At 40.8% G+C, this 24,295-nt stretch overlaps 1 pseudogene; it reads left to right on the plus strand.

Annotated features, from left to right (window-relative positions):
- Positions 1-24,295, plus strand: part of LOC141579011 (trafficking protein particle complex subunit 9 pseudogene) — a 97,080-nt pseudogene that overhangs the window by 29,260 nt on the left and 43,525 nt on the right.

A 24,295-nucleotide genomic window follows, 5' to 3' on the forward strand; every position in this document is an offset into this window, starting at 1 on the left:
TCCAACTGTCCATTTCTCTACCCACTCATTCTTCTGACTTGTTCCAAAAAGCATTTCATGCAGCTTACAGAAGAACAGATACCAAATAAACAGGTGAGAAAATGGGGCCAAGTTCAGACAGTGAGGCTAGGAGGCGAGCCTGTGTGGGGGTGGCAGGCATGAGAGACACGCGTCTGCCCTGTGACTTATAAGATCGACAGCAAGAGTGTGCCTGAGGCTCCCAGCAGACACAGGGAAACAGGGTTTGTGGGAGATGCTCGCTGGCTGTGAAATAAATAAGTGGCTGAGGAGAAGCCCAGCCTTTCCAGCTACTAAGGCTTAGGAGAATATTTTGAGTGTCTTCAACATCAGAGTATTTCATCTTTTCTTTTGTCAGAGTTCTACATATATTTGGTTACATTCTGTACCTGGAAATTTCTACAAAATTTCTTCCCACGTGAGTCCCATGACTCGGGAATGGGGTGGTTCTGCTCATTGACTGGGGTTGGCCAGAAACCGAAAATGACAGCTTCAAAGAAGCCTGGGATTTGTCAGTTATGTTTTGTCAGTACTGTAGAGTTCAAAAAATGCTTTCACAGTATCTCTCCATCTGAGGCGGCAGCGTGCTCTCTTACCAGCATCAGGAGCTCAGGGCCACGGGATGGTGGGGGCTGACTGCATTGCCGTCAAGACGGCTGAGCTAGTCACTGCAGGTGTGGTTCTTTTACGTAAGGCCTTTCATGTTCTTTACTTGAATGTTTCAACAGGGAGTTAATTAACTGAGTCAATTAACATTTAATAAATATGATGCTTTGTTGAAAAGACAGTTATAGACAGAATATAAGCTCTGAAGCCTTTAAAAACGGTTTCATTACTGAAATTTCAGTAGGGGAGATACACAGTTTATCTTATTTATGCCTCTCTTTTAAAGTAACAAAGAAACAAGACAGAAAAGGCAGAGGATGGTTTCTGTTCTTCCTTTCTGCTTGCAGGTGCCCTCACCTCCAGTAGCATCCATCCAGACACCGGAATTGACACTGGCCGTGCTCAGAACTGCCTCAGCCCTGAAGACACAACTGACAAATAGAAGGGGGCCACGCCCTGTTACAGCAGGTGCTCTCACTTTGTGGATCCTTATGTAACTGAGCGGTGTTAATCAGGATTGCCCGTTTTACATTGTGTGGCGCTGCTGCGGTGTCTCCTAGTTACTTGTCTCTGTAAGTATTCATGTATTATTCCCCACTGCGTGGTACTACACGTCTCAAAATGCTATTTTCAGATGAAAACTAATGTGCATTTAATATAATATGTCTGGAAAAAGGGGCAAAAGATTCTATCCTGGTCCCGCTACTCAGAGATAATAATTAACAATTTAACATTCATTTTCTGTTCTTTTCGTCAGTGTGTATCATCTCTGTCATAAAAACCAGTGAGCACTCCGTCCCTGTTTACTGTTCGGAGACCTCCATTTTCCATTCGGCTTATTACATGTTTTTCTACAATATTCTATCTCCCCTGGCATGATTTTTAAAGACCAGTGTAGCATTCTGTCTTATGGAGGCATCGTCCATTTTACTTCGGACTTAAATAAACTTTTAAATTCCAAGTATACTTAACTGAAATACTGAAAAGAGAACTGTGGTGGTACAGGAAGGCCCCTAACTCCCTTCCCATTATTTCCTGAGAGTAAAAGCTGTTGAAAATTTGGTATATATATTTCATGACCTTTAGGCCTATGAGATACATATATATACACATATGAGAAATCAATGTATAGGTGTGTGTATATATGCTTTATTTAAAAATGAGACCATACTATATGTTTTTTCTGCAGCTCGCTTTATTCACTCAGGGGTATATCATGGACGTCCTCCCGCTCCAGACTCACCCGGTCCTTTCAGATAGATTGGAGGGGTCTCCTGATGTGCGGGTGTCGTCTCTTGTCCACGGACACATTTGGTGGGAGAGTGCTGTGGACAAGGCCCTGGACCAAGGCGAAACGCCAGCTCCCTCAGTGCCCGCAGCTCGCCTTGATTTACCGCATCATTGTCTTGATGGTGGACAGTTAAGTTTTCTCCATTTTCCACTGTCAGAAAGAATGTTTGAGTTGCATCCTTCTTGTACAGACCATCCTGTGATCTTGTATGTGTATTCCATTGGTTAAGGCTTCTGGAAATTTAGTCCCTAGATGTGACATTTACATTCATCACAGACTCCTTTCAAGTGACTAGAAATTCCTTCTCCATTGGGGAATGAAAAAATGCACAATTACTTATATAACCAATTCTCTACTGCTGGATATGATTTCACTTCAGTTTTTCTTCCCACCTTTGTAAACAGTGCTGTGTAAATGCCCTGATGGGTACATCTTTTTGGACTGATTTTTTTTTCCTAAAGGAAACGATTCCTAGAAGTGGAGTTGAGTCAGTGTGTATGTACGTTTTTCAGAGCTTACAAATCCATTGATATGTCATCCTCTGAAAAAGTCGCTCATGATTTGTTCTCCCACAGATGGACACTAGCTAGAATATCTTAAAAATATTTGCCAATATGATAAGCAAAAGTGCTTTTTCATTGTTTTTGTTTGCATTTGATGACCAGTGAAGTTTTGAGCATTTTTCACTCATTAGCCAATTGACTTTTTTAAAATGAATGATTCCTTTTGTCCTTTGCCCACATTTAAGTGAGGGAGCTTCTTGTTGCTTTGTGACAGCTTTTTGTATGTTATGAAAATTAACTTCGTGAATTCATCAACATGTATCACAGAGCTTTTTCTTGTCATTTCTTTCCTTTCATTTTGTTCAGGAAGTTTTCTGATTTTTGTTGTGGCTCAAACTATTCTTAGGATAGTAAATGTCTTCCTTATGGGTTTTATCTTTGACATTATTCTTAGAAATACTCTCTTATAATGGAATAAATCTCTTCTGTAGGTTTTTTTAATCTCTAAGATGGAGATTATAATAGTACATGTTATAGTGAGGAGAAGTTGAGTTAATAAGAGCAAAGAGTTGTATTTGCTGTTACTAGTACTTTTTAATATTTACATCACTATCTGCAATTTATCTTGTGGTCATTATGACAGGAATGGAATTTATTCTTTCCAGGTGATTCTCTGTCCCAGGACAATTATTGAATTCATAATTTTCTCTTTGATTTGAAATCCCACCTGTACGAAATACTTACATACACTAGAGTCTCTTTTTGAGCTCATGGTTCCCTTCTGTCAATCTCCTTTCCTTACTCCAGCACCATATCTTACATATTGTAAAAATTTATTTAATAACTGGCAGTCTGATTTTTTTTTGATTCTTTTCTTCCATCCCAAATTTTCTTGTCAAGTATTATGACTTTATTTTTCCTGAAGAATTCCAAAATATTTTGTTCAAGTTAAAAAAATCAGATTGGAATTTTCATGGGATTTTTTAGTAAGTTTTGAATTATTCTTAGGAGAACTTACATCTTTACAAAACTGCTTTTCTCCATGCAATATGTTTATGTCTCTACATTCATACCTCTTACTTTAACCCTCAATACAGTCCTGAAGTTTCTCCATTTAGAATATGGGCATTATTTTTGAATTTATTCCAGATTATTGTTTGTGTTTTTGTTAATTTTGTAAGTGAGAATTTTTTGCTATTATATTTTTAAATGCTTAAAACTGACATTTAGAAAGGAAGATTCGGTTTGTCAATACTCACTTTGTAACTTGTCATTTAAAATTGTAAGTATTAAGTACTTGTTCCAGAATCCTCTTTTCTGTTTTTTAAAATTTTTTCCAAGATTCTCAAAATGTTCATAGCTAAGTAGTATAGGTGGGGACACAGATGGAGAGAGGTAGTGTGGCTCACGTACAAACTGTGAGCACTTTCATGGCTGCCTTTAGGCTGGAGAAGCCGCAGAAGAGCCCAGGTTAGACCAAGGGTGGCTTTGTATGCACTTGAAAGCCAGCTTTCCTGCCTGTATGGTGAAGCCTGGTGGGCATGGCAGGTAGATGATCAAGGTCTGATCAAGGTCTGATCAAGGTCATTGGCTGCACAGAGCGCTGTGTCTGTGAGAACTGGAGACCATTACCATGGGAAATGCTTGGCGCCAGGAACACTGCAGGGGAGCTGGGGAGCCTGTGTGTTAAGGATTTTCCAGCCCTGGGAGTGGGAAGATGAGACTCTACATTCAGATCTGAGTTTGAATTCATCCTCTCTTGTTTACTGGTCCTCTGACTTTTGTCAAGTTATCTACCCGCTTTGAACTCCTGTTTTCTTGTCTCTCAAAACAGGAGAATTACAGCCTGCTGCTAGAGTGTTTGATCAGGGTAAATGATTTGTGTCTATAAGATGCCACGTACAGTCACAATCTCAGTGAGAAATGGGCTGTCGCCTCTTCTTCTGCAACTCAGTGCTCGATAAGACATCGGGGGAAAGCCAGTCCCTAATTTGTATGTGATGCAATGAGGAACAAAATTAACGTCTTGCCTTTCCCTAGCAGTATTCTTACTTCTTTGCTTCATTTACCTCTTTCCTCCTTTACTCTCCCCTTTCACCTCCTCCACCAAAAGAGACTGAGTCTGTCTCAGAACACTACATTCAAATTACTTTAAATGTTGGCTCATCCCCATGAAATTACAGTGAAATTAAAAATAATCTGTACACGTCCCAGACATGATTATATTTGATTTACACACACACACACACACACACACACACACACACACACACACACACACACACACAATCAGGCTACCTCCCATTTGCTGAGGGAGAAGGACCACTTTTTCTGAGTTTTCATTCACTGAGCGTGAGAGCAAAGTCTCTTAAGCAGAAATTCGCCTGGCTTCTTGCATGGTTTTTTAAATTGGATTTCTGCTTTGTGTCCACAGAAATAGTCTCCTATTAGAAGAGGGGAAGTGGAGACATAGATATTCTGCTGAGATATTGGTGTCATCATATTTGAGTTGGAAAGGACTTACGACAGCATAGAGTCGTACCTTTTTATGGGTGAGAATCCATGATAGTGTAACTTGGACAAGAACCCGGGTCTTCTGTCTTCATGTCCACGCGGATGAAGAGGCAACTGGGTGGGGGATGGCAGGGATCCTTGCTTGAGTTCCGGGGTCTTGCTAGTTTCCATTGTTCAGCTGCCTTTAGTTTATGTCCATGTGGCCTCTCATGGGAAGGTCACTCTATCCTGATAGATTGAGTTTCTAATCAGTAAAAAGGTCTGGACCCACTCATGTTTCCCAGAGATTTTCTGCTGACCTGCTGACACTTTATATACATGAGACCTAAGAAACTGCTGGATATAAAATCCTTATTGTTATCATTTGCCCTCGAGTTCCACAGGAATGGGGTGCTGTCTCAGGCTGTCTAAGGCCAGCTCTGAACAAAGATAGGGTGATAGGCTGTGCAGCTGGACACTCCCCAGTCGAATGGGATTTCCAACTTAGTTTTTAGAATCAGGCAGATTAGTTCAAATCTTACCTTTACCAGTTATTAGCTTTGTGACCTTGAGGAAGAAACTTTACTTTTTTGGGGACAAATTTTCTTTATCTGTAAATAAGTTCAGTATTTATTTTAGGGTTTTTGTTTTAGAATTGAATGAGCTAATTCCCTCATTTATTCCTAAAATACTGATCACATGGTTCTATGCTGGTGACTTAGTGGTTGATTACTAAGGGACTCAGTAGTGAGAATGTGGGTGAGGCTCCCTGGATAATAGAGCTTATATTCCATGTTATGCTTGTAAAAGACTGGATTGCAGTGGAATTTTAGTAAATGTCCATTCCTTTCCTAATCGCCATTGATTGTGTATATATCTGTATACTAATATATGAACAATTTTTTATTGCAATTTAAGTCTTTTTGTAGTATTTAAAGTATGCAACTATAACAAAAAGGCGTGAAATAAAATGATTTGACTTTTATTTTCTTTTCAATAAGCAAAACAAAATAAAATAGAAAAGAAAAGAAAAAGTTTTGAAGGAGTAGAAATAATTTTATTTCTGTGGAATCGACTCCCTATGTTAGGTTTTTCGGTTGTGTTCTTAAACAGCATATAAAATTGACAGGTTTTGACTTCAGTGTTGATAGCTAGGTGAGTATAGTTTCTTTTTGTGGTTGTCTTTGATGAATTATTTGCACTAGATCATAAATAATGTGCATGTTACATATTGGAAACGAGGAAACAGTGGAGACATACTACCTCCAATGCAGTCATTTTGTTACCGAGTCCAAACTCATTCTGCTCACCAAATGACAGGCCAATAAACTGGGAGATGAGGTGTTGGAGCAAGGAATAGTGACTTTATTTGCAAAGCTGGCAGACCCAGAAAATGGCAGACTGATGTCCTGGAGAACCATCTTCCCCAAGTCAGAATTGAGTCTCCTTTTATACTAAAAAGGAGCGGGACTGCAGTTGGTTGTTGGAAACTTCTTGTTGTATGAATTGCTTGTCCTTTGAATCCGCTGTTCTTGCAGCTGTCCATGTGGATCAAATCATGTTGCCCCTGTAAAACCTCCAAAAATAAAACAAAGTTATTCTCTATTTTGCAACTTGCCATCTCTACATAAGTGCAGATTAGTTAGCATCCTTCAAGATCACGGCCAGGAGAAGAGGCTGTCCTGGATATTTCAGTCTAAAGGCAACTTTCTTTTACAAATGGTGCCGAGATAGCAAGTCTGAGACTAGAAAAGAGGGCACAGGGTTAAAGCCAAAGGGACAGACCTAACATGGGGTCAAAATTGTTCTTTTCTATTACAATTACAATTCCCTTTTCCGCTTTATAGATAATTTTAGTAAGAAACATGAGCAATTTTGTATTTTTGCTTCTTAATAACCGATAAGTGGGCCAACTATATTTTTGTGAGCAGGGATGCTGTGCGGGCATAGGGATCACAGCAAATTCTTGTTGGGGGTGGCCGACCCTGGAACATGTCTGATGCCCCGTGAGTGTTGGTGAGGGTCCCCCTAGCCAGCGGCTCTCTTCAGGAGCCAGCATATGGGCATTGATATCTGGAGACCTCATTTTCGGCTGCAGGAAATTTTTTAGATACTGCGATTGAAAAATCACTCCAGCTGGGGATAATTAGGGAAAAAAGGAAAAGGAAAAGGGTTTGGAGTAGAGTAGAAGAGAAGGACATCAGATCACGGAGACTGAGTGCTTGGCAGCGGGGCTTCGGGGGAGAGGGGAGCAGACGTGGGGAGGGGCCTGGCCCCGGAACCAGCTCCTGCACCTGTCCCCGTGCCCAAGCCACATAGCTTTTAATTGGGCCACCTCTCTGGGCTGGATGTCACCCTGGGCAGAACCTTGAGAATCGAAGGTAAGGGGTGGGCAGCACTCACCTAGGGGGTCACTATGGACTTCGGTCAAGTCCACAGTGCCTTTTCTGGTCATGGGTCTTCACTTGTCCTTTATCTCAGGATCTGAGGAGGAGGAGAAAGGAACTCAGGTAGAGATCCAGGAAGATATCCGACTGTGGACTGTGTTAAGAGAGGACAGACACAGTGACACGGGGAGCGAGGACACTTGCAGCAAATTAAAATGACTTCACAACTATGGCTTCAGAGTTGCAGGTGTGAGAGAGCCTAAGCCTGTCTCAGAGTGCAGGGGACAAGTGGAAAGGAATGGCAAAATTTCCACTGAAAATTGAAATTTTGTTAAATAGCCTGCTACTGTTGCTTGTATCACTTGAATGAATGCAGGCATATTTCTGTGGGCATTTATAGGTTCACTCAACCCCACCAGCCCCTCTTGCCCCCATCGGGGATGGGATTTCTCAAGCACAGTGCCCCTCCTGCTTGGGTGGGCCACGCTGCGTGTCCTCGCCTGGGGCCGGGATGCTGCAGGGCACTGAGTCCCCGAGGCGTGGCCTGGGAAACACGACAGGAACACCTCTGCTCTCGACTGAGGGCCTCCATATCCACCTGCAGTGTAAGAATGCCGGTGACTGAGTTAGAAGCATGCTCCCAAGCTGTCCGTGTCCTTGCCATTCAGAAGCGGACCCTGGAAGCTTCCAAATTTCTCCAGAATGCGTTCTACATTCACCTTCGGCAGGTGAGTGTATGTCTTTACACAAGTGAAGGAATTACTGCCGTTTTCCTGGAACTTACTCACCACTAGTCCATCTGATTTTTCTGTGCTAGGATTCAGTATGGCCTGCTAAAATATCTGGAGTCAGATCTTGAAACACTGATGAAGAGAATCATTTATTTTATTTCTATATATGATAGCCTTTTACTTTCAAAATTCAGAATTTTTGGTTCTTTCAGGAATTTTGGGGGGGTTTGCGAAACAACTTTGCTCTTACCATCTTTGATACCTGTTGCTTTGTGCCTCTCACCTGTCTTCTGTCACTTGTGTGGCGATTCCATTTGTGACCCTGTCTTGGTTGTTCATGTTATAAAATATATAGTCTGTTAAAGTACAGTCCCTTTTACTCCGAAGACATTCCACAAATACTAATAAAACCTGGGTGGGATTTTAAGAAGACAGAATCATTAGAACATGGACTTGCAGGTTGCTAGTGCAAAATCCCCAAATCAAAAGTCTAGCTCAACATCTAAAATCTTTCTATTCTACCTCGGATTTGTATGGATAAGTGAAGCATTTTGCTAAGAACTCAAGACCAGGGTTAGAATACAGGCTGGTGTAGCTCAGCAGATCCTCCTGTGCCAGCGCTGTGCCGGAGGGCGGGGCTGAGGGGGAGAGGGCTGGGCCTTGGGGAAAGAGGTGGGCCAAGAAGGAGGGGGGTCCTGCCGTTCCTGAGCTCAAAGTTTCATGGCAAACACCTTCACCAGGTGAAAAACTTGGAGTTTCTTCTAAGAACAGTAGGTTTGAAAAGAGTCATAAAAGCACGGGAGTGACATTATCCCATTTGTGTCTAGTATGGGAGAGCGGCTGTGGGGCCACTTGGGAGACTCGTGAGTCCAGGTGTGCAGTGTTGGTGGCTTCCACCTGAGTGGTGGGACAGTCAGTGGGACAGTCACTGGGAAAAAACGAACAGACTTTAGGCATGTTTAGATGGTAAAAAGGAAAGGATGAATGATGTCTGTGTAGGTAGGTTGGAGTTAGGCCCAGGTTTCTGGGTGGATTAATGAGGTAAGTGATGGTCCTGCTGTGCTCTGAGGAGGGAAAGCTGCAGAGGGAGCTCTGGGGGAAAACTGATGAGTTCAGCTGTGAGTAAAGTGAAAGGCTGTTCGATGTGTGGTCTGGGAGCTCAGGTGAGAGCCAGTAGCGAGTAGCGGGAGGGGAGAGAGACTGTCAAATCATTTTGTGAGCATACAAATAATTATGATTAATGATACACTTACGCCTCTAAATTCTGGATTTAAAACCCAGTAACATTTTGCTATATTGACTGAAGAGGTTCCTAATTTTTTTTAACAGAAATAAAATAAATAGAAACAAAATAGTGGAGTTAATGAACATCATAGAGTTGATGTGTGTCCTTGTATGTATTTTGATACCTCATCTGTTTATAACCATAATCTATAAAAAATTAACTAGTTTAGCATAAGAGTTAAACAGAGGGACGTGACACACAGTGTTGGGGCTTGAAGCTGATCTTCTCAGGCAAATTATGTCGCCTCTCTGTGCCTTAGTTCCATCTTCTGTGACTGCCTCCGGGCCCCTCATCACAGCTGACTTCCTAGACTAGATGTTGGGAGGGAGGCTGCTGAAGGGAGTAAGAAGTGACAACTGCTAGGGACACTGAAGGGAGACACAAAAAGTGATTAAAGCCGATAAACTCAGTACAAACAAATACTCTCAAAAGAGAAAGAATCCCGCAGTGTTTTGAGCCACTTAGCGTATGGGAAACAAAACCACGTGGACCCAAAGCTCTTGAGCATGTGAATATTGTGGGTGGGAGGGTGTCATCAGAAAAGGGTTGAGAAAAGGCCTTTTGGTTTCCCTTGACGTTTCCAGTAAGGATGGGGAGCAGAAGAGAAAACCCCCTGCTTCAGAGTGGAAGCTGCTGTTTTGTGCAAAACTGACCAAAGGTTGGAGAACAGTCATCAGCGGTGCTGGCAAATGAAGAGACTTCGGGATTGGGTGGGGCACTTGCTGCGACTTCCAGGTGACCTGCTGGCTGGGGGCTGTGTGGCGGGCAGTAGGTTTGCAGGGTGACCCGGGCATAAACCCTGGCTCTGAGGCTGCTGGTCTGACTAGCAAACCTGGGCACCCGCAGTCCTAATGGGGCAGCTCGGGATGTGGCCTGGGACACCTGCCATGTTGAGGGGGAAAAGAGGGCTTCCCTGAGGGGGTGTCCCTGCGGAGATTGGAAACGTCCTCCTGCAGGGGAGGAAGAGCCTCTGAGCAGGGTGCTGGATGCACAGGCAAGACCACCCTGAGCACGGAGGGTTTGGGGAGCCGGAAGTCACACAGTGTCCCGAGCAGCCTTGTTCCTGAGAAACTAGAGGGAGAAGAGGCTGAAAAGGCAGGCTAGTTTCAGACCGTCTGGTGGGTTATGAGTGACAGTAAAGGACTGGTCCGGCAGGCACGAGAGAACCCTGTGGGCGTCCCAGCGGGGGCGTCACACTGGAGGGTGTAGCTGGGTTACAGACTTTGCCACTTATTAGCTGTGTGACTTTGAGCAAGATCACCCCACCTCTCTCTATATAGCTTCATCTGTAAAATGACAGAGTGACAAGCTCGTGTCATCAGAAGGCTTAGTTTAGCTCTGATCCTCTGTGTCCAGTCTTGTCAGTGCTTCCCTGCAAGGTTCTGCATTGGCTGCTCTTACCCTCAGATGGGAGGGCGTAGAGGGACATTTTAGCACCTGACGGCAGGAAGGGGTTGCTTTAAAAACGGATATGTAGCCGCCTGCAACTGCAGGCCTGCAGGCAGTTTGATTGATGGTCCTGGAGAGGACTTTGGAGGCCTTAGCATCGTTTTAAGATTTGTTTTCCCTTGGGGGCAGCATTTGCCTTTGCAGATTAATGTTGAAGATTTGGGCTTCTTGCAAAGCTGTCTTCAGAGATGGTTATATACGTAACATATCGTATAAAGTAAAATGCTTTTATTTAATGTGTGGGACTTTGCAGCTGTTGGGAACAGCTCTGTTGGCCTGGTCTCCACGGAGGACACTAGGGGTCAGCAGAGCGTGCGGGAGGGCAGGCAGCCCGCCATGCTGCTGCGGGGTGTTCTCCCCAGCACGGCACTCTGCTGAGTTGACTCTTCTCTGAGTTTGGTTGCCAGATGAGCAGACAGCAAATTAATGAGTTCTGGTGGGATTGTATAATGACAGGAAGAAAGAGGGTCCCGTAGTTTTTCTGGACTAGAACATGCTTTTGGTTCCTGATCCAGTGTGTTCCATTACAGAATTGATGAGTTGTGTCTATTCTGGGACTTGTCGACTGAAAGAAATGTGTAGCCTGAAAGTTTAGAGTTATGCTTTATTTGGCGGGAGGACTCGAGGCGGGATGACAGCCTTCAAATCTGTCTGAGGGACTGCTCCCAAGAAGTAGGGGAGGTGCTAGGATTATATAGGAACTTTACAACAAAGACCAGGGAGTTGGAAGAATAAAAGATTGCTTGTTATCTAAAGAAATCCAGGCATCTCAAGTTCAAGAATTTAGTGATTTTCTTTGTATGGGAGGAAGTAAACATTTTGGCTCATTGAATTCATTCCTTTTACAAGCACCTAGTTATCTAGGGCCAGTATTCTGTCCTTTCTTATTCTGAGTCCCCTCAGAGGGCACCATTCTGAGTGGCTGCCTAGGCTGAGCAGGGGAGGAAGAGCCTCTGAGCAGGGTGCTGGATGCACAGGCCTGTCCTCCCTGGGAGATGGTGGCAGCTGCTGATGACTTGGTTTCAGCATTCTTTGTTTACTGACATGGTTGCCGTGTTTTCATTCACATTGTAGTATTTTCATTCACAGTGCTCCCCCTTGGTCCTAAATTCGACCAATATTTTGAGAGACATTTCATGACCAATTTTGTCCCAGGGTGCTATGAAGGCTCATTCCTAGTTCAGGTTGAAGAAACTTCTGACCTGCCATTCAAGGTGTTAGGTGTTTTTATCAGGCCCTGTTGATACTAAAAGTTCTCTGGATGGCCTGTCTTACTAGTCTGTTATGATCCAGGAAATGTTTACCCTTCGTTGCTCATTCCCATACCTAGAATCACACTGTTATAATTATTTTATGCAGGGTTATAAATTTTATGTATTTCTTCAATATGATTTGCCATCATCAATCTTGTTGTAGGCCTAGCTACACTTTGGGAAATGTAAGAGAAAACAATCTTATAAAATAGACAGGATATAGGTAATAGAGCTAGTAACGTTAATAAAGTCACGATTAAGAATTTAATAGTCAAGAAGTTATATTTTTGGGTTAAAATTTTTCTTGTGTTTCTGACTGAGTTTGAGTGATCTTACGAGAAAGTTGGTATTTATGGTCAGGCTTCGAGCAGGTATTAATTGGCCAGGTGAGGTCTCCCACCATGTAAGATCAACAGTGGCCTAAACAGAACTATAATTTCCTTTTTAGAATAACGTTTCTGAGGGCTATCTAGTTAGAACCTTGGAGTAGGGAAACCCACCAAGGTAACACAGAAGTACTAGACATAGGTAATTTACCATAAACTTAACAATTGGAGTAGTTCATAATCAAAGGTAGGAGAAATTATCAAAGTAATTGGTATACAGGCCTGGTCTGGTGTCTTGGGTCAGCTGTCTACCTCATATGTCGTCGTCTTCTCATCCTGGCCTGGTAGCTTTTTCTCCATTTGGGCCTTGTTTTAAGGTGAGCAGTGCTCTATAGGCCAGTGCACTGCAGGGGCTCTTTCTGATTGGAAATGAATCTGAAAGTCACTTTCCTTCAGCTTTGCTGTGTATGGTCTAGTTAAGAGTACCTGATAGAGTCCCTCCATTCATGTTGGAGACAGTTTTTTATGTCATGCCTGTTCCAGTATGTATAATCCCCTGGCCGCATGTCATGGGGCATTGGATCTTTACCCAAGGATATATTACTAAGCTTCAGAAAGAAACATACAGTGTCCTTTTAATAATTCAATTAAACTTTGCAGCAATGTAACATGACAGCAAGGAATGATCTGGGAAGTGTCTTACTAAATATAGACCTCAATTAACAACACGAGAATTTAATATCCACTAAAATATAATCTTTTTCTCTCTAAAGTTCCCTCATTTTTATCAAATATAGTCAAATCAAGGTGAATTTGTTTACAAGTTAAGTCTGATTATTTGATCATATAGGCTCTTTTAAATTGGCTGTGTTGGAACTTTTAATAAGGACTTTTAAGCTAGAATGTTAATAAGGTTTGCTAAGGCCAGGAAAGCCCCGTCAAGGGCTTGTCATAGATTTCTGCCTAACAGATTTAGGTAGATTCTTTTCTTTTTGAAGTCCTTAAAATACCTTCAGGTTCCTATACCTGTTAGGAGACGATCTTCCTAATTTATCTCATAGAGCCACTGGGGACCTTAAAGATTTTAGTCTCTTGAGAGATCAGATAGAGAGAAAAGATAACTGTTCTAAGTCTGCTTACATAGGTATAATTTATCAAATTGATGTGAATCATAACTAGTTTAAGGAGAAGAGTTTCTTTATGTCTGGTAAACAGGTTAAAAGCCAGTAGTATTTCAGACAAAATCAAAAATTGTAACCATATTCATCAGTTTACTCAGTCCCACGTAACTAATTCTTTTAATCAGAGTTTTCATTAGACCTTTAACATTTCTTACCCAGTTTATTTCAGTGCTATAGTTTGAAATTTATTAGAAATCAGTAAATCTCCTTGAAGAGAGAGTATTTTGCAAAATCATCGGAAGAAAACAATTACCTGCCTATAAATGACAACAGAATTAACAGCATGGTTAAACAACATTACACTGTAATCTATAAAGAAACCTGGTCACAATAACCAGAATTATGACTGGTAACATTTCAGATATACCAGAATGTTAGGGAGTCCATATAATTTCTAGAATAGCTATATTAATAATATTTTCTCATACAATATAACCTAGGAAGGTTTATTATTCATTTGACAATACTTCCCATGTTAGTTAACATGCCAAATGAAACTTACTACTTTAAAATCTCTCTTTGAGATGTTTCAGGGACCCTTTGTAGCATCCCATAGTTAACTGGAGACTAAAAGAATTTTAATGAGAAATTGATATTTGGGGAGCTTGTTAAAAGTTTTCAAAACACTTGGTCAGATAAACGTATAGATCACTGTAAAGTAGTACTTACTCCTTAACAAGAAAATATTTCAAAAGTAAAGGCACAACAGATCACTTAAGTCGCATAAGAAGCTTTACAATTTGTTACTGAAGGTGGATTAATATTTTAAGAAAATTTTGTCCCCTTAACAGAGAGAAAACCAAATGTAGTCTTGTACCAGCTTACTTCTAAGATTCATTTACTTTGCCGAAATTGATTCTAAACTTAGCCAATTCTGACCACGTACAAAACTCTTTCCTCAGGGTTCCTCTTCCACAAGCCTTCCCCAGCTTTCTATACTCGTATTAGTGTGTCCCTTATTTTTTCTTCCATTCAGAATAACCAGATTAAGGACAAAGTCACTATTTTTCATTAACAAAATATAATTCCATTCATTATATCTTCCTTTACACATTTATCTTACCTTCCTAGGATACTGAGATCTTTCCCTTAATAATAGAGACTATTTCAGAGTGGCACCAAGCATTTATTAATATTTCTAAACACCTTTAGTTTCTCTGTAAGAGGAAGTCATATGTTAAGTAATTCATATTTCAATCTTATTTTATCTGAAAATGGTATAGCTATTAAATAAAATCCTATCATTTAACTTAATTTAGCACAACTCTAGAATTTAGATACCAAACATTTAGAGATTATCTTAAGCATACATTTTAAATATATATTTTAAAAAATTTACCCAAAACTCTCATCTCATTTGCATTTAATTTACTTCAAATTTTATCACACCACATTACTATTATTTTTTTTGACAAATCTGTAACATATATAACAGGATCTTATTTGACTTTCATTAAACCTAGGTACAGTAAAGGTATTATACTTAATATTGATGACTTTAAAGATGTCTATATTAATTAGAACATACTTAAACTAAACAATACCAAGTGTTATCTTAATATTGAATATTTTCCAGTTCACGTGAACCTGAAGGTCAACTTAGTCAGTTTTTATTTTAAAAATACTTAATTTGTAAGCTATTACTTTTTACGTCAATTAAGCAGAGCTCTTTGACTTTGTGTTTTTTTTTTTTTTTAGCTGTAGAAATATCTCACATCTATAATGTGTACTCAGGCTTATAAACAGACCAAAGCTAGAGATCTCATAGCTTCACTTTAAAACTTACTTATAAGATCGGTATAATAATAGTTGGAGTAAGCTTAATTTGCTTGCTCAAATCACTAAGGCTTACTATTTATGAAAAAGACATTTAAGATTTCTTGACAAAGTCTGACGGACCCATCAGAGTTCTGAGTTCTAAAATGCCAAAAATTCCTTTGGCCTTAAGTTTTCTCTCATTGAGCTAATTAGGCTCAGTCCTAGGTCACTGTTTGCTGTATATATATTTCTGATCTGCAAGACAATGACAGACACTTCCAGTTCCCCAGAGAACTGCTCTGTGACGCAGGCCCAATTGTATCTCCTTATTTGGCTTTTTTGTATCAGTGAGAAGAGCTGTAAACAAAGAATTCCATGTTTTAAAACTTTAAGGTTCAATTTATCTTGTCTTCCAAAGCTTGCATAAGGCATTTAGTGAGGTCTCTTTTCCTTGAGTTATAAGTTAAACCCAGGGTAAACCTCTTATTATATTTTTCTATTAGCCACTGAATATTAGTTTTTAGTTTTACATTATATTGGACGGCTCATTTAACTCTATTGGTTTCGTTTATTTTGTTCAATTAATATTTTCTGAGGGACAGAAATGTGCCCAGCCTTGTAATACCAAGAAGGGGAAGCGTTTTTCCATTGAAACATATCTATCCCACAACATAATTAAGCAAAATGTTTATATAAAGCCCATTTAAACATACCAATTTTACAAAATTTATCTCAATTTTATTAACCTTATACCTTTAATTTTAATATTTATTAGGTTTAATCAATAATTTTTATTTCTAGAAGGAATGCCAGAAGCCTTTTTCTTCTTTTCCTTTCTTTTCTTTTTTTTTTTTTTCACTGTATCTAATTTTATAGAAAAGTCTCTGGGATCCCCAAGTTTGAGTCAAAGAACTTAGGCCCTTCTCAACTTTTAATTTGATTAATTGGTCTGTTGCCCCAGTCATTGATCAAATATCACAGTCTACATATATTATATGTGTCTATCCCTATAAATACATACATTTTAAACTGGGGCAAATAAAACGGACTTCTTTGAACTTTAATTTTGGGGGGCAGTAGGTGATCTCTTTGGCCATTTTTTTTTTAACTTTACGTAGTGTAGTATCAAAACCTTGTCTCTAAATCCAAAAATGTCCATTTTATTTATCTCATTCAAAATAACCATCAAAAAAATTTACCCATTTTGGATAATCCCCTTATCTTTCTTTTTTTTTTTTTTCTGTTAAGAAAAAAATCTTTCGACATTTTTACATTCTTTTTTCCAGTTACTCAACCTAATTAACATTAATTATTCTAAGATTTTATTAACATCTCTAAAACCATTAATGGGAAAGGAAAAACATAAATGTAGCTTTTTAAACCAGTTTTTGTAAAATAAGTTCTTAGATTAAACATTAGATATATTTTCTACCTTTAAACTTGATTTTAATAGGTACCAATAAAACGGCTGTTTATAATGAGAGCTCTTTCAACTTTCACCAATTTAAAAGTTTTTCCAAATTAAGGGATCCATCATATGGCCATCAATTTATATATATATAGTGATTTTAAACGAATAAGATGAAGAGGCTTTTCCAAATGAGAGTAGGGGTGCTGCCTAAATAAAATTCAAAAGTTTACTCTCCAAAAGGTAAAGCAGTTCATGGTCCAGATTGATGCAACAAAGGTTAAGATGGCAAAATGCCTGAAAATTGATACAAAGGATTGTTGAGAATCCCAATTTATTTGTGTGGCCACCATATGTACACAATACTTGTACCTTTTGCATGGCAGAGTCCAAATTTTCCATTAAAAACAAAAAGGAAACACATATATACATACATACACACACATAAAACACCCAGCGAAAGATAAAACGTTTATATTTCAAGGACACAGGAAGAGAAATCCAAGTTCCCCCTAAAAGGATTTTGGTTTTTATAAGTCCAGAATTCCAAAAAATGTTTTTATCAGTCCTGGTTAGTTACTTTAAGAGTGAGATTTTTTTTAATTCCAATTAAATTTGTAAGTTTTGTATGTATATAAACCTGGCTGGGGTATTAGTTGGAGGCTGGCAATCTGTCATTTCTTTATCTTTTTTTCCTTTCCTTTCTTCCTTTCTTTCTTTTTTTTTTTTTTTTTTTTTTAAGTTCTATTCCCCATTCTAAGGTAGGGTTGTCAGAATAAAATTGCTAGTAGGTTTTCCCACAGGGACAACTCTATGGCATGAAGTCTTTGCCTATACCATTCCTGCAAGTTTCTCAGTCATCCGAGAAAACTGTTACCAGCCAGGAAGGGGGTCCCATTTTTGGAGTTGAAAGGTTCTTCATAAGAGTTTTACTTTTATTCTGAAAAATTCAATGGAGGTAACCAAATTGAGGAAAACATTAGACCAGCCTCTTACCTAACCACTCAGTCCTGACCCCAGTGTCTTTCAACATGGACCCACTCTGGATGTCTCCACTGGGTATTTTCCTGGTATCTTTCAACCAGCCCCACCTTGGACGTCTCCTAAAGATGGGTGTTTCCCGTTATCTTTCAACCAGGCCCCACCCAGTATGTCTCCACTGGGTGGGTTATTCCCCCCCAGTATCTTTCAACTGGAGGGCCAGGTACCTGGATACACCGCCAAATAAAACTCAGGATTATCACCCAATATGGGAGATCCGAGAACCAAGATAGACTCACCCAAATTCATCTGGGCTCCCCGAGGAGGTGGATGGGCACAAAGGGCCACTGCTGGTACGAAGGCTCCGGATACTCGGAGAGTTCAGGTGGAGAAAGTCTGCTCTGGGTCCCTTCATGGTGTCCAAAACTGTTGACTGAAATACATGTGCAGCCTAAAAGTTAAGAGTTATGTTTATTTGGCGGGAGGACTCGAGCCGGGATGACAGCCTCTCAGATCGCTCGGAGGGACTGCTCCAAAGAGGTTGGGGAGGAGCTAGGATATATAGGAGCTTTACAACAAAGACCAGGTAGTTGGAACAATAAAACATTGTTATCTAAAGAAAGCCAGGTATGTCAAGTTAAAGAGTTTAGTGATTTTCTATGTATCATTTGGGCTCACTGGATTCATTCTTTAGACAAGCACCTAGCTATCTAGGGCAAGTATCCTGTCTTGTCTTATTCTCATTCTGTTCAGAGGGCACTGTTGTGAGTGGCTGTAGAGGCTGGTCTTCAGGCCTGTCTTCGCTGGGGGATGGCGGCAGCCGCTGATGACTTGGTTTCAGCATTATTTGTTTACTGACATGGTTGCAGTATTTTCATTCACATTGTAGTATTTTCATTCACAGACTGATTGTGGATAATCTGGAAACTTGGAAAGGAACCGAGATAGAATTACTGCAGGTACCTTCTACTTTAATATTCCGTGGGCAAACGTAAACACGGATGAAGCATACATTTGAATTTGGTGGTGTAGGGAAGGGTTTCTGCACATTACAGGAGAAGGCAAGGCAGAATTCCTCTACTTTGTTGGCAGGGATGTGGGTCCACCTGTCTTTTCTGTAGCGGTTTCTGAGAGCAGTTTATGGTAATTAACAAACATTGACAAACGGTGACACACATTGCATTTAAGAGCTGGCCTGTGCAAACTTGTGTATTGGACAGGTGGATTGGAGAGAGATGTAGCCCAGGCCTGGGCTCAGATACAGGTTTAAATCGCCATTTCCTCACCAAAGGGCCTTGGACTAGAGTGTAACCTCCCTTAATCTGTTGGTGAATCTGTGAAATGTGCATTATAATATTCGTTTCTTCCTGGGTTTGTTGTAAGTTGTAAACAGTATTATAACACTCATGAAACACTTAACAAACAGGCACTTAGCAGTGTTCACTGTGTCTGTCCGCCCCGCTTAGCGTGTGTCACAGCCGTAAAGGTAGCATGTGCCTGTTGAGGATGCACTGGTAGCCCCTTGAATAGGTTGTGAATTTGGTGATTTCCTTTAATCCTTGAAACTCTATATGCCATGGGCAGTTATTTTCATGGACAGATGAGGAATCTCAGGGTAAAGAAGACTGTGTAATTTGCCCAAAGTCAGACCATAATTTTGGGTGCTGGGCCTTCTGCCCTCTCCGTTCAGCCCCAGAGCCAGACGTGGGGTCGCCTGTCTCCCAGCCCAGAATATCCAGTAGGCAGCAACACAAACCTGGACCTGTGCTGCTTAAGCAGAACTCCGGAGAGGAGGCAGGTATTAAGGGGATAAATGTACAAACAGACGACTGCAAAGTGTGATCAGCTCTGAGAAGGAAAGAACACGCCTCGCCACGCAGAGCTGGGAGCTTTCCCTTCGGGGCTGCTCTGGGGGCGTTCATCTCAGCTAAACAAACTCCGGTCCTGCACCAACGCAGGAAGGCAGGGCGCGTGTGACCAGGTTGACTTGGCCTCGTTGATCATACCCATTCCCCATTCAGCGGCAGCTCTTACGGGCACTTACCTAGTAAACAGATGTCGGCCATAATCATCACGCACTTTGCTTGGTAGTTTTATTGGCCTCACATTTGAGATGAGGTAATTGAAGCTGGGGAGTTTGTTGCATGCCCGTGATTACCTTGGAAATACCCCCACTGGTCTTTCAACCTAGACTGGTGTGGCTGTTATATCCCAGCCCTGTGAATGGCATTGTGTAGCTTCTAACAAGTGGCGCAAATGACTGACATTGATTTTTCTTAATTCGTAGGAAATGGTATGTGACAATAAGAGAAAAAGGTAGTCAGAAATTGTTTGGAAAACTAGAACAAAATCCAATTCTTCCCCAGCTGGGGAAGCTTACCCAGTGTCACTCACCCCACTCACTGCCTGGCATCTCCTCCCTGCCGACTCCGTGTTCAGAAGCCACTCTGAGCCTTTGAAGAACATTTTGCCTCATGACACTGTTGACTAGGACCTGCGGCCTCTCTGTCCCTGGTTAACTCTCTCTTCAAAGCCATTTAAATTTTATGCAGGCTCCTCAGCTCAGATGTAAGAATAGCTTCTTTAAACTTCTTGATGCAGCTCCTTAGTGAAGATCTTTCGAAGGAAAACTAGCCAAAACCTGGGAGGTATGCACACAGTGACTGCAACCTCAGCATTTTCTGAAGTTCAGAATCAGAGGGGTGGGAGACTCAGGAAAGGCTTTTTAAGGTAGAAAGGGGAAAGTGAAAGGACGCAGGCTGTGTGAGACTGAAGCATCTCGGTCCCAGCTAGCAAGGCAGCTGCGTTCAGGATGGTATGTGAGGAGTACAGAGTTCTCACAAAGAAAGAAGTGGTGGGATGGGAGGGAGGACAGATAGATTCTTTACTAGGGAAGGAAAAAGTGCGCTGAAAACTTCCTGGTTGAATAAGAGGATGTGCTTGTATGTTGGAGAGAAGGGTTTTGTGGGGACAGGCCTAGGAGAACGCTGTCTGGCTAGGGGGTCAGCACAACAGGGAACCACAGAGAACAGGGCCGACCTCAGGGCCCCTGCTGGGGGAGGGGCTGCCCGCCATTTTGAGCCCTGGGGGCTGCTTCTGTCCCTTAGCTGGGGCCTCAGAACTCCCTTCATATCCCAGTCCTGTTGATACAAGAAAACAGATGTGGGGCATGAGAAGGGCTGTGTCCAAGGCTTTGGTTGAGCCCCTGGAATGTGCCCCACCAGACGTGGGTCCTTGGCTTCATGCAGGAAAGATTTCAAGAGCAAGCCACTGTTGAGTAATGGTAGATTTATTCACAGAGACACATTGAAAGGCAAGAGAAAGGCCACGAGGTGTGGGGTTCGGGTGCTCAGATTAAAAGTAGGTACACACTCCACAGACAGTGTGTGGGCCTTCTCGGAAGAGGGAGAGAGAGTGGTGACCGCGAGGAGGCGCTGTGTTGCTCGTTTTCTTGGGCTTGGTTGTTTCATATGCTAATAAGTTGACTGAGCAGCCTAAGGGCAAGGGGCTGGGTTTCCCAGGGAGTTGGCCATTTCCCACCCTGTGACCTTTTGTGGCTAGCCTTGGGATGGCCATGGTGCCTTGGGGCATGTTATTCACCATGTTACTATTACAATGGGTGTATAATGAAGCTCAAGCTCTGCTAGAAGTTATATCTCTTCAATTTGAGCCTCAAGGCCTATTGGGGATTGAATCCTTCCCCATTTTGATGTTAATTGTTGTGGCCTTCCTTGAATGGCTGTGCTCTACCCCCTTCCATCCTGTCTCACTGTGATGACACAGAGAGAGCAAAGGCCGGGCCCTACCCATGCTCCTGCATTTAACAGGGGGAGGGGTGGGGTGGGCTGAGGATGACTCTGAGTGGTGAGAAGGATGTTTCAGATTTTCCCACGTGGGACATGGGGACGTGCCAGCAGCCACTGCAGATTGATCTCTCGGGCATTATCGCTTGTGTCACTCATCTTTTCTATTTTACTTTTTTTTTTTTTCAAGTATTTAATCTAAATTTAATATCAGGTTTTTTTAGTAAAGAAATTTCTCTTTTTCTTTTCTTTGGAGCTCTTTAGGGGGTAGGTAATTAGGTGTATTTATCTGTTCGTGGAGGCCCTGGCACTTGAACCCAGGACCCCGTGCACAGTAAGCACACGCTCTACCACTGAGCTCTACCACCCGTCCCATCATCTTTTACTTTTTGCTTTAGCTGCCAAGAATCTTACGGCTGAATTTCTAATCGGCCTTTAACACTTACCCTAACTTCATGGCATTCATTTTTATGACTTTACCTTCCCCTGTTTTCATTTAATTATTCAATCTCCATTTTGTCTTCACTCTCACTTTTGTCTTTTTGTTGTTATGGTTGTTAAGCTGTGTTTAAAAAAATTGTTTAATTTCTCTTTTAGCAGGAGGCTGAAAGTAAATAAATATGTAAACAAACTTATCACACTTAAATATTTTATACTTTCTAAGCTGTTTAGTAGTTACTTAAAAACCGAATTGAATACTAAAGTGATAAAATTTTTAAATTATTTTTTAAATTTTTATAAAGGTATAGCTGATTTACAATATGATATAAGTTTCAGGTGTACAATAGTTGCACAATTTTTATTTTTATGTTCCATTTATAGTTATTGCAAAACATTGGCTATATTCCCTGTGTTGTAAGATCCATCCCTGTAGCGTGTTTATGTTAGATGGAGCAGTTTGTGTAAGAAAGCTGGGTAACGCAGAGTCTGGGGAGTGGCTCTGTCTAACCCATGTTCATGGTCACCCTTCCTGTCAGAGCCCAGGCCCTCACTCCTCTCTGCAGGGGAGCGAGTGGAGGCAGCCCTCATCAGCGCTGGCACCACCCTCTGAGTGGCAGTGACAACAGTGACTCTCTGTGGACATGCAAATTGTTGTTCCAGGAGCTTTACATGCATTTCTGCATTTAATAATTAAAGCCCTCCTGTGAGGAATCATTTTATGTTTTTAATGAATAATACATTTTATTTTGATTTTGATAGACTTCAAACGTCCAGAAAATGTACTGGAATAGTACAATAAACGCTTAGAGCAGTTCACCTAAAAGGGCACTATTTGCCCTTTTGTGTCTGGCTTATTTTAGTATAAACTTTCAAGGTCCATCCATGTTGTAGCCTCAATCAGTAATTTATTCTTTTGATTTGATAATATCTTTTTTCTTTTTTTCGTTTTTTGTCTATTTAAAAGTATTTTCATTGAATTCTAGTCAGTTTATAATGTTGCATCAGTTTCTTGTGTACAGCACAACACTTCATTTATATAGGAACATACCTGTATTCATTTTCATATTCTTTTTCAACATAAGTTACTATAAGATACTAAATATATTCTCCTGTGCTATACAGTATAAACTTGCTGTTTACTCTATACATACTATCTGCAAATCTTGAACTCCCAATTTATTCCTTCCCACACCCTCTCCCCTCTGGTAACCATAGTTTGGTTTCAATGTCTCTGTGTCTGTTTCTGTTCTGTAGATAAGTTTATCTTTTTGTTTGGTTGTTTTTCCTTTTTTTGTTTTTTTTTTTTTGTTTGTTTGTTTTTTTAGATTCCACATGTGAGCGATCTCATATGGTATTTTTCTCTCTCTTTCTGGGTTACTTCACTTAGAATGACATTCTCCAGGTCCATTCATCTTGCTACAAATGGCATTATTTTATTATTTTTTTTATGGGTGAATAGTAGTCTATTGTACAAATATACTACAACCTCTTTATCCAGTCACCTGTCAGTGGACATTTAGGTTGTTTCCATGTCTTGCTATTGTAAATAGTGCTGCTGTGAACATTGGGGTGTAGGTGTCTTTTTGAATTAGGGTTCCTTCTGGATATGTGCCTAGGAGTGGGGTTGCTGGGTCATATGGGAGGTCAATTTTTTGTCTTTTGAGGAACCTCTATACTTTTTTCCACAATGGCTCCACCAAACTGCATTCCCACCACAGTGTAGGAGGGTTCCCTGTTCTCCACAGCCTCTCCAGCATTTATTGTTTGTGAACTTCTGAATGATGGCTATTCGGACTGGCGAGATGTGATATTTGATTGCAGTTTTGATTTGCATTTCTCTGATAACGATATTGAGCATTTTTTCATGTGCCTATCGGCCATTTGTATGTCTTCATTGGAGAAAAGTTTCTTTAGGTCTTCTGCCCATTTTTGGATTGAGTTGTTTGTTTTTCTTTCTTGTGAAGTGTAAAGGCTGTTTATATATTCTGGGAATTAAGCTCTTGTCAGTCTCATTTATTGCAAATATTTTCTCCCATTCCATAGGTTGTCTTTTTGTTTTGCTTACTGTTTCCTTTGCTGTGAAAAAGCTTGTAAGTTTAATTACATCCCACTTGTATATTTTTGCTTGTATTTCTATTGCTTGAGTAGACTGCTCTAGGAGAACATTGCTGAGATGTATGCCAGATGTTTTCCCTATGTTTTCTTCTAAGAAGTTTATAGTGTCTTGTCTACATGTTTAAGTCTTTAAGCCATTTTTAATTTATTTTTGTGTATGCTGTGAGGGAGTAGTCTAACTTCATTGATTTACATGCAGCTGTCCAGTTTTCCCTACACCATTTTCTGAAGAGGCTGTCTTTACTCCATTGTATGTTCTCACCTCC

Source organism: Camelus bactrianus, chromosome 11 (genome assembly GCF_048773025.1).
Source record: "Camelus bactrianus isolate YW-2024 breed Bactrian camel chromosome 11, ASM4877302v1, whole genome shotgun sequence".
NCBI classification, from domain to species: domain Eukaryota; kingdom Metazoa; phylum Chordata; class Mammalia; order Artiodactyla; family Camelidae; genus Camelus; species Camelus bactrianus.